Source organism: Aptenodytes patagonicus, chromosome 4 (assembly GCF_965638725.1).
Source record: "Aptenodytes patagonicus chromosome 4, bAptPat1.pri.cur, whole genome shotgun sequence".
Lineage (NCBI taxonomy): Eukaryota > Metazoa > Chordata > Aves > Sphenisciformes > Spheniscidae > Aptenodytes > Aptenodytes patagonicus.
The window spans coordinates 25629415-25638129 of record NC_134952.1 but is presented as its reverse complement, the minus strand read 5'-3'; positions in this window follow the sequence as shown (position 1 = coordinate 25638129).

The window sequence follows — 8715 nt, the reverse complement described above, 5'->3', positions numbered from 1 at the left end:
AAATATGACATAAAAATGCACAATAAAATTATTTTCTAATTCTAGTAGCAAAAAAAGACCAAATTCTTCTTTAATTTTTTAGTCTGTCCTATTTGTAGCAAAAGACTTGAAATTGATTTTTTTGTGTAATAATCTCACAGTATGGCCCAAGACAGGGAGATTTTGGAGGGCAGAAGAGGGAATTAGGCTCCCAGTTCCCACTGACTTTCAGAGGATTGGCAGGGAAATCACTGAACAATCGCATGGCAGAAGAGAAAATACTTCACTGTTTGTTGCCTCAGGTTGGTTTGAAGATGCTGACTTCTAAAATGCTCTCTGTCTTCCTGCTGCCTCTGGCCCGTGATGAACGGAATAGAGCAGGTCTCAGCCAGCCTCCTCTGTACATGGGGCTGGGCGTGAGGGGCTGTGCAGCCATATGACCTCAGCTGTACCTATGCATCAGAGTTCACTGCGTCAGCTTTTCTAGTTTCCTCTCTCTCTTCCTGAAAGTCCATTCCCGCAATCCAAACGCTCTGAAGGAGAAGGTCTTAATAGTATGTTTTAATTTGCTCAGATTTTTTCTATTATTTTCTTCTGGATTTAATAAATAATGCTGGAAATTAACTTAACTTTTTTTTTTATATGTATTGGTTGCATGATGGCAGGATCCCCTTCCTTACACCTCTGAAATTTTAGGACCCTCAGCCCGCCTCAGTTTCTCTGACAGTTTTTGGTGTACAGTGGAGATAAATGTTAATGTATTGAGATGCTTTGTAGATACCCATTCTCAAGCTAGCATGTGACTAGGGAACAAGCATACTGACAGATGGGCCCATTAATCTTTCAATAAAGTCTTCAGATACTATTGTCATCTGTACTTTGCTTGACGGAGGGGACAAAGTGTTGAAAAACAAGATAAAAGAAGCTGCGCTAAGTTCTGTGCTTTTCTAGCTACAATAAGAGCAATTGATAATGCTACAATAAAAATGACCTGAATTAATGTCTTTTAGTAGAAAGGTCTAAGGATTTGCAGGAGTATATTTACAGGCAGTGAAATAAAAGTGAATTGCAGGGGTATGAGGAAATACATACCAATAAAAGAAGAAGAAAGAGTGCTGCCCTAGGTACTTACACAATTTAAAACCTTTTCAAGCATACTATCAAAATACTTTTTTGCTGCCAGGTTTTACTTCACACCTCTTTAGCGTAATGCTAAAGACCCATCAGTCTGTCAGAATAAAGTTATGATTTCAAGCAGAGAACATACAAAGAACAAAGCCGTGGGTTTCCAAGTGTTGAATAGTAGATGATATTCTGTCTTTACTTGGAAACACTATGTTGAAGAATTTAAGTTTTTGGCATAACTGAAATAATTGTCACAGGATGTCAGAGGTATTGTGATTCTCCTGGTAGGGTTATTTCTTATGAAGAATCTGGTCTGAGAACATGAGTCCATCTCACAAAGGACACAGAATATGTATTGGAAGTAGCTTTTCAGTTACTAACCATGATCAAACCAGAAGCAGTTAAATTCACAGAGGATGTTCTGCAGCATGTTAGCATTACAATCCCTAGAGCAACTTGATGTGATAACAGCATTATCACATAGGACAGGTTTACCTTATTCTGAATAAAACTGACAGTTTAAGAGATCAGGATTAGAATACATGTTGTGTTCAAAACTATTGACAAAACTGTACTTGTTAGCAAGCTAATGTTTTTTAGCCTAGTTTAAACAATGTTTGCAGTAATTAAAAATGTATTCTACATTCACACAGGAAATTACTGCTACCCAATATCAAACAGAAAATGAAAGATGTTCATTTGCACAAAAGAGCCATTAAAGGTAGTACAGATTCAAAAACTGCAAAAGTCAACATATGGGCTCAGGGGACACAGTAGTCCAGCTTGCACACTTTCTAATGTTCTCCTTGACATGGGTAGGTGTTCCTCTTCCCTATAGAAGCAGGTGTATGCTGTCAATTATTCTCGTCTATATTTCCCCATGGGGTGCTTGCTGTCTTATGAAGGCGAATTGGTGGGTTGCTGAAAGCAACTTCAGGGCTTCAAAATCTTGAGCTAAAATAGATAACCTTCTGTTTTCTAGACATTTTCATCCATTCCCATGACTTCTTACACACTTGTGAGCTCCATATTCTGTACAAAATATGGCTTTGTACAGAAACCTCTTGAAGTGGCTCTCCTGTCATTCTGGCTTTCTGAAGGAATGGAAGGAAATTCAACAGAATGAAAATCCTTTTTGGTGTCAGTGTTCTCCTTTAAAAAATTCCCTGGAAGTTACTGAAGGTGACTTTGCTTTTGAATGTATCGTTTCTCACTAAATAAAGTTTGTGAGAATAAACTTTAAATTGGATTAACACTTCATGCAGTGCCACAAATATAAATGAATTTATTTTCAATAATCTGGAAGTTCTCTTGACTTCAGAAAGAATATTTTTTTTAAAAAATATATCTGCTCTGAAAGGTGCTCACACAAATGTTTCATTAAAGCTATGATTTCTTTTAAAAGTTTTGTTTGACCTTGTCTACCTAACGTATATGCGCAGACACAAATTTTGAATGCAAAAAGATCTTAATTTTTTTTTCATGTTAACCCTGGTGCTAGGGAATTTCTGCCCATGAGGTCAACAGCAAAATTCTGATTAAGTTTCTGGTATTTTGTTGGTGTATTATCCTGCTATTTGCATGTATATATCTGTCTCTTTTTTTTTTTTTTCCCCATGTTTGAGATTCAATGTTGCTGTTCATAGAGCACTCACTGTTAAAGGATCTGTGATGAATCTGAAACAGTATTGTGACAGTGTGTTATGATGGCAGGGAGAAAAAAGGAACTTAAGGGCTGTTTTTTTCATTTATTTGGTAAGCAAGGTGATAGGAATATGGACAGAAACACTCTTTATGCTATACTGTCCTTGAACCCGGCTAAAATTCAGGCAGGATTAAATATCTCCTAGTACCAATCTCCTTTCCTTTTCTTTGCTATGAAGGTAGTCTAGACAATTATCACAGTACACTTAGTTTCTCTTAGATGGTTGCACTTAGGAGAAATGAATCTGTCTGTAAGTGTTGAGATTTTTATTTTCTCTAGATATTTAGGACTTTCTTCTTAAGTGCATTATGGAGTTTGTTTAATGATTTTGTTAGACATGGCAAAAGGTTGCCAGGAGAGGTTGTGAAATCTCTGTTCTTGGAGGTGTTCAAAACTCAACAGGAGAAGGCCCTGGGCAGCCTGCTTGAGTTGGTACTGTTTGAGCAGGAGGTTGGGCAGGATGATCTCCAGTGGTCCCTTCCAACCTAAATTACTCTGTGATTCTATTAGCCAAGCAGAATCTATTCCCCATGGTATTTGTACTATTACAAGTACTTGTTAACAAGCTTTTATCAGGTATTTTCCTATATAGAAGTAGGAATAACTCTTGATGGCTATAGGTCTTAGAAAAGAGACTTAAAGACATGAAAAGAGTGGAAATGATTCATAATTGTATCCAATGTTGAAAGGTTTTAATTTTTTTAAATTTTCTTGGTTTTGTTTCATTAAACTAGAAACAAACAAAACTAGTATTACCATTGCCCTAGTGTCACTGAAAATAGGTGGGTGTGTTGCTGTTTTGCACTCAGGCTCATCATACTGGACTCCGATATGACAACAGATGTGCATCCACCCAGGAAATTACCATTTTCAATAAGAAGCAGAGCAGCGAATGGATTTTCATGCATGGAAAAATAATGTAATAAACTGAGCAAGGCCCTGGCTTGATAAATTATATGGTCGTAGAAGGGAAAAAATACAATCTGTTTAAATTTCTGAACCTTCAATAGAGCTATAAAACAGGAACACTTTCTACTCCCAGTAATAAAATAACAAGCAGAGGCTTACCTGGTAAATATATTTACAAGTCTGAAGCCCCACACAGTTTTTTTATGAATTTCCCTATAGACGATTTTATATTTAGTGTCAAGTATTGAAAATAGTTAGGAAATATTAGGTGTGCTTATTTATTCCTTTATTTTTATAATACAGCGCTCTTTCTCAGGAGACTCAAAATGGTGGGAAGAAAGAAAATCACTTTCAATCCTTTATAAATCTTTCTATTCCCTAATTCCTTACTGAAGTAAATGAAAAACTCTTCACTGAAGTCTAAGAATGTCATACGGACCTTGAGGACTGAAAAGAAACAAAGGCATTGTATGTGAAAAGTGGTCTAAGTCTGAACAAAGAAAACATCAGAAAGACTTTTCATCCAACATAAAAATTATTTTAAATGCTTTAAAATTAATTTAAAGGGACAAAGGATTATTCAGAGAAGGATATGAGTTAGAATCCTATTAGAATCAAATAGATTAGAATATTCTATATTAGAATATTAGAATTAGAATATTATAATTAGAGTAATATCAATAATTAAAATAATTATTATTCTAGAATATATTATATGTAATATAATAGATATGAAATACATTTTTGTTCATGATTTTCTTCTAGAAAACTAGTTTCTAGCCTACTCGTGTAGCTTGTACTATCACTTTTGCTATGGCAGTTCCCTGTTCTTTCTTTGGTCCCTTGCCAAATTCTGTTGAAAAAATGTTAGTGATCATATGTAGCTCCATCTTAAACCTTGAGTCTCCACTGACTCCTAAATAAATAATTTTTTTTCTTGATTGCTTTAAAAATCCACAAAGCACCCCTCACCTGTCTCCCAGCTCTGCTATTATCTTTCCTCCCAAAACCTTCTTTACATGCACCCAAGGGGATCTCTTTTCCTATATCCGTCTCAAAACTCGCATGCATTGTTGTCCTTAGGCATGGATCTCCTTTCTTGGTTCTCTTCTCCTCTATTTCCTTTTGAAAGACAGCAAAAGATTTACAAAGAGCATTCAATATAAAGCTTTTAAAAAATGCTTTAAAATCTACTTCCTGAATCTAACATTTTATTTTGTATCCCCCTTGCTGAAATTTTCTCTCATTTATTTAAGTTCGATCATTACATTGGCAGTGTATGGAATCCCATCCTTTCCTCTACCACAGTGCCATGCACATCAGTGTTTCTGCACTGGTGGATGCTAACGATCAATTAACCATGTGCAAGTGTTCCCACCTTTGGAATCACGTGTCAATGCCGTGGCAGAATTTAGCCCACAGTTTCAGGGCTGCTATCCTGACCTAACATAAAAACACTCCTCCATGCTTTTGCTTTGGTCAAGGAAGTTTAGGTAACAAAAACATGGGCAGTTGCTTTCATATCAAAATAAACAAAGAGACACTTTAAACTGCTGCCGTAACAGTGTAATAATTACGCTGTCTGCAAGTACTACTGGCTACTTTCACACAATTAAGATCCTTTCCTATCTTTGTCATAGTGTGTGACATATCTTGTGTGGCAAATAAACGGATTTTAAAAATTCAAATTTGATGTAAATAGACTCGTCAGATATAAGTAGGGTTTCCTGAAAGTCTAACTTAAACTAGATTCATACCTTATATAATTTTAAACTCTTCACTGATTTTCAGTACCATTTCAATACTGTAGTTTGCACTTTGAATTGCATTAACTATTCCAGCTCGAACTTTGTCTCAATTTGTTTGGTCTCATTTAATGTTATGTCCATTGCATTGTGTTAGGATCTAATGTTGAATGCCATCACTGAATAGCCAGAATGCCACCAGCTCACCACTAAAATATAGCTATTTAAATTTTACCTGCAAAATATCTGGCATGATTGCTGTTACTCATTTTCTATTTGGGATCAATTGAGTATATATGACATTCTTATGCCCATAACAAAAAAAAAGATGCTTATTTGGCTATTGTGTTATTTCAGGCTTTTGTGAAATATTATTTTTTTTTACAGACAAATCCTGGTCTTTCTTTTCCTTGAGGAATCACAGAGTAAGTAGCAGATGTTTTTAAAGAGTAACGTCTATAAGTAAGGGAAGTTTCCTGTGGAGGCATCTAGCTTGAACCTTGCCCTGGCCTTAAGAGTTTAGTTTACCTCACTGCCTAGCAGCTTTCCTTTTCAAACCTTCCACTCTTCCAGAACCAAACATTAGTAAATTAAGTATTCCAATGTCTTGTTTCCCCTTTCATTTTCTAACTGTGAATAAAATGAGGATGGACGTAATCCTGTGATGTAACGGGGTGAGAGCTCCTGACCAGTCCTTTGAGTTTGTTATGTTTGCATACCCTATACAGCAACCCTGTGGCTGCCTTGGGCATGCTCAACAATTTCTAAGCATGCTGTAATGTATTTCAGTATCATTGATGAGGACAGTATAGAAAAGGGACTGAATTTCAAGCATCAAGGTATTTACCAGAGACACTGGACAACCCAAAAATGGGTTGAATTTATTTTTCAGTGGTGACCTTGGTTAATTAGGTCTTGTTGGGAAAGACTTGCCAATAAAGTATGTCGGGTATACAGCAACAGATGTGTTTGGGGCAGTGCTGTGTGATATGTCTGAAGCATTTCTCATCAGACGGAAAATGGGTTTCTCATACCGTACTGCTGTTCTGACCACACAGTTTATTCTAGGGTCAGCCATTTCCTAGTTTTCCCAAACCTATTCCCAGCACACTGCACAACTTACAGTAACTATGACCATGAGTTAGGTCACGATTCTTATTTATTATTGATATACTGACAAAAATGTGCTAGCTGCTTCACAGTCTGTAAAACAGGGCTTCCGCTTCAGGGATTTTATAGTCTGTTCTATAGTTGGCCTTTTGCAGGGGCGCGCAGGAAAGGCACTGAAAATTTTTTCTCACCTTGTGTTTCTAAACGGACAAAGTACAATAACATTTTTTCGTTGTTTGGTGAGTGACCCAACACATGTTTTCTGATGCTAGTCCTCACAGCTGATGGCAGAGTGACTGCTTGGGAGGTGGTATGATCCCAATAAGGGCAAAATGGTGTAATCAAACTCTACCTTCCAGTCACTGAGCTGACCTACATTATGGTTCTCAGCCAAGCAGGGGACAGTACATTAAGAAAAACCTGTTAAACTTCACAAAGGAAACAGAAAAAAGAATTATTTTAAAAAACCCTTGCATTGCTGTTTTAGCATCTTATAATCAATAGGAGTCCTGAATTAACTGAGTCATGCAGACAATCCATTATGCTGAGTCTATTTATTAGAAGCTGCCACACCTAAACTGATTGCTCTGATGCCTTTGCAATCATTTAAAACCAAGCATTTAAAGCAAAATGCATTAAAACCATGTATCATACTGCTTAATCAATCATACTTTGGAGCTGTCTACAGGATACCAATTCATGCATTTGGGGCACTACTAAAAATTAATTGCAAGACAGAGCACACATTTTACAAACTCAGCCTTTAATGTGTTTGCCAAAGTAATAACTGTAATGGAAGTCAGAAGCTTGGACATTGCTTTAAAAACTTGATCTCTACATTATCTTAATTTGAATGAAACATTGAATGACCTAATGGGTATCACAAACTGCATAAATAAAAAAGAAATTAAACATAATTTATCTCCCAGAAATTTCTCAGCAATTTGCAGAATTTTGAATTGTCATATGGCTAGAGGGAGTAAAAAGACTAATAAACTTTAGTAGCAAAAAATATGAAAACTAATGAAAAAAAGCTAGTTAATTTAAACTCCAAAAAAGGTACATATAACATATTCATAACTTTTCAAAAATTGGCACAGAGGAAAAAAAATCTAAAGCAGATATCTTAAAAATGATTAATTACACTAGTTTTCTTCATATATATTGAAGAAAAAATCTTAGCCATTCTAAACAAATTTTTCATTAAACTTAACCACAGGGAAAAAACAGAGAAAAAAAGTGCTAGCATGAAATGTAAATGCGTGGTGCAACACAGCAGGTGCAAATGAATGAATCATTGACAGAGAGCAATCTATGTGCGATAAACATGCTGAAAAATTAGGAAATGTCGTACCAACATTTAACTTGAAACAAATAAGGAAGCTATTACATTGGCTTGTATCAGAGATAGTGTGGCCAGCAGGACTAGGAAAGTGATCATGCCCCTGTACTCAGCACGCAGTAGCCAAGGCTGCACCTCCAATACGGTGTTCAGTTTTGGGCCCCTCACTACAAGAAGGACGTCGAGGTGCTGGAGCATGTCCAGAGAAGGGCAACGAGGCTGGTGAGGGGTCTGGAGAACAAGTCTTATGAGGAGCGGCTGAGGGAACTGGGGTTGTTCAGCCTGCAGAAAAGGAGGCTGAGGGGAGACCTCATCGCTCTCTACAACTCCCTGAAAGGAGGTTGTAGTGAGGTGGGTGTTGGTCTCTTCTCCCAAGTAACTAGTGATAGGACGAGAGGAAACGGCCTCAAGTTGTGCCGGGGGAGGTTTAGATTGGACATGAGGAAAAATGTCTTCACCAAAAGGGTTGTGAAACATTGGAACAGGCTGCCCAGGGAAGTGGTGGAGTTACTGTCTCTGGAGGTATTTAAAAGACATGTAGATGTGGTGCTTAGGGACACGGTTTAGTGGTGGACTTGGCAGCGCCAGGTTAACAGTTGGACTTGATGATCTTAGAGGTCTTTTCCAACCTAAATGATTCTATGATTCTATAATGTAAATTCAGCAATTCCCTGCTGAAAATCCTTACGAGATAATGTCTGTGCTGTATCCTACCTCAGAAAAGCAAGATTTACAAAAGATAGAATCCAAAATGTCATCCTTTTAATACTATCTTATTTCCCATAACATGGACGTTTCTA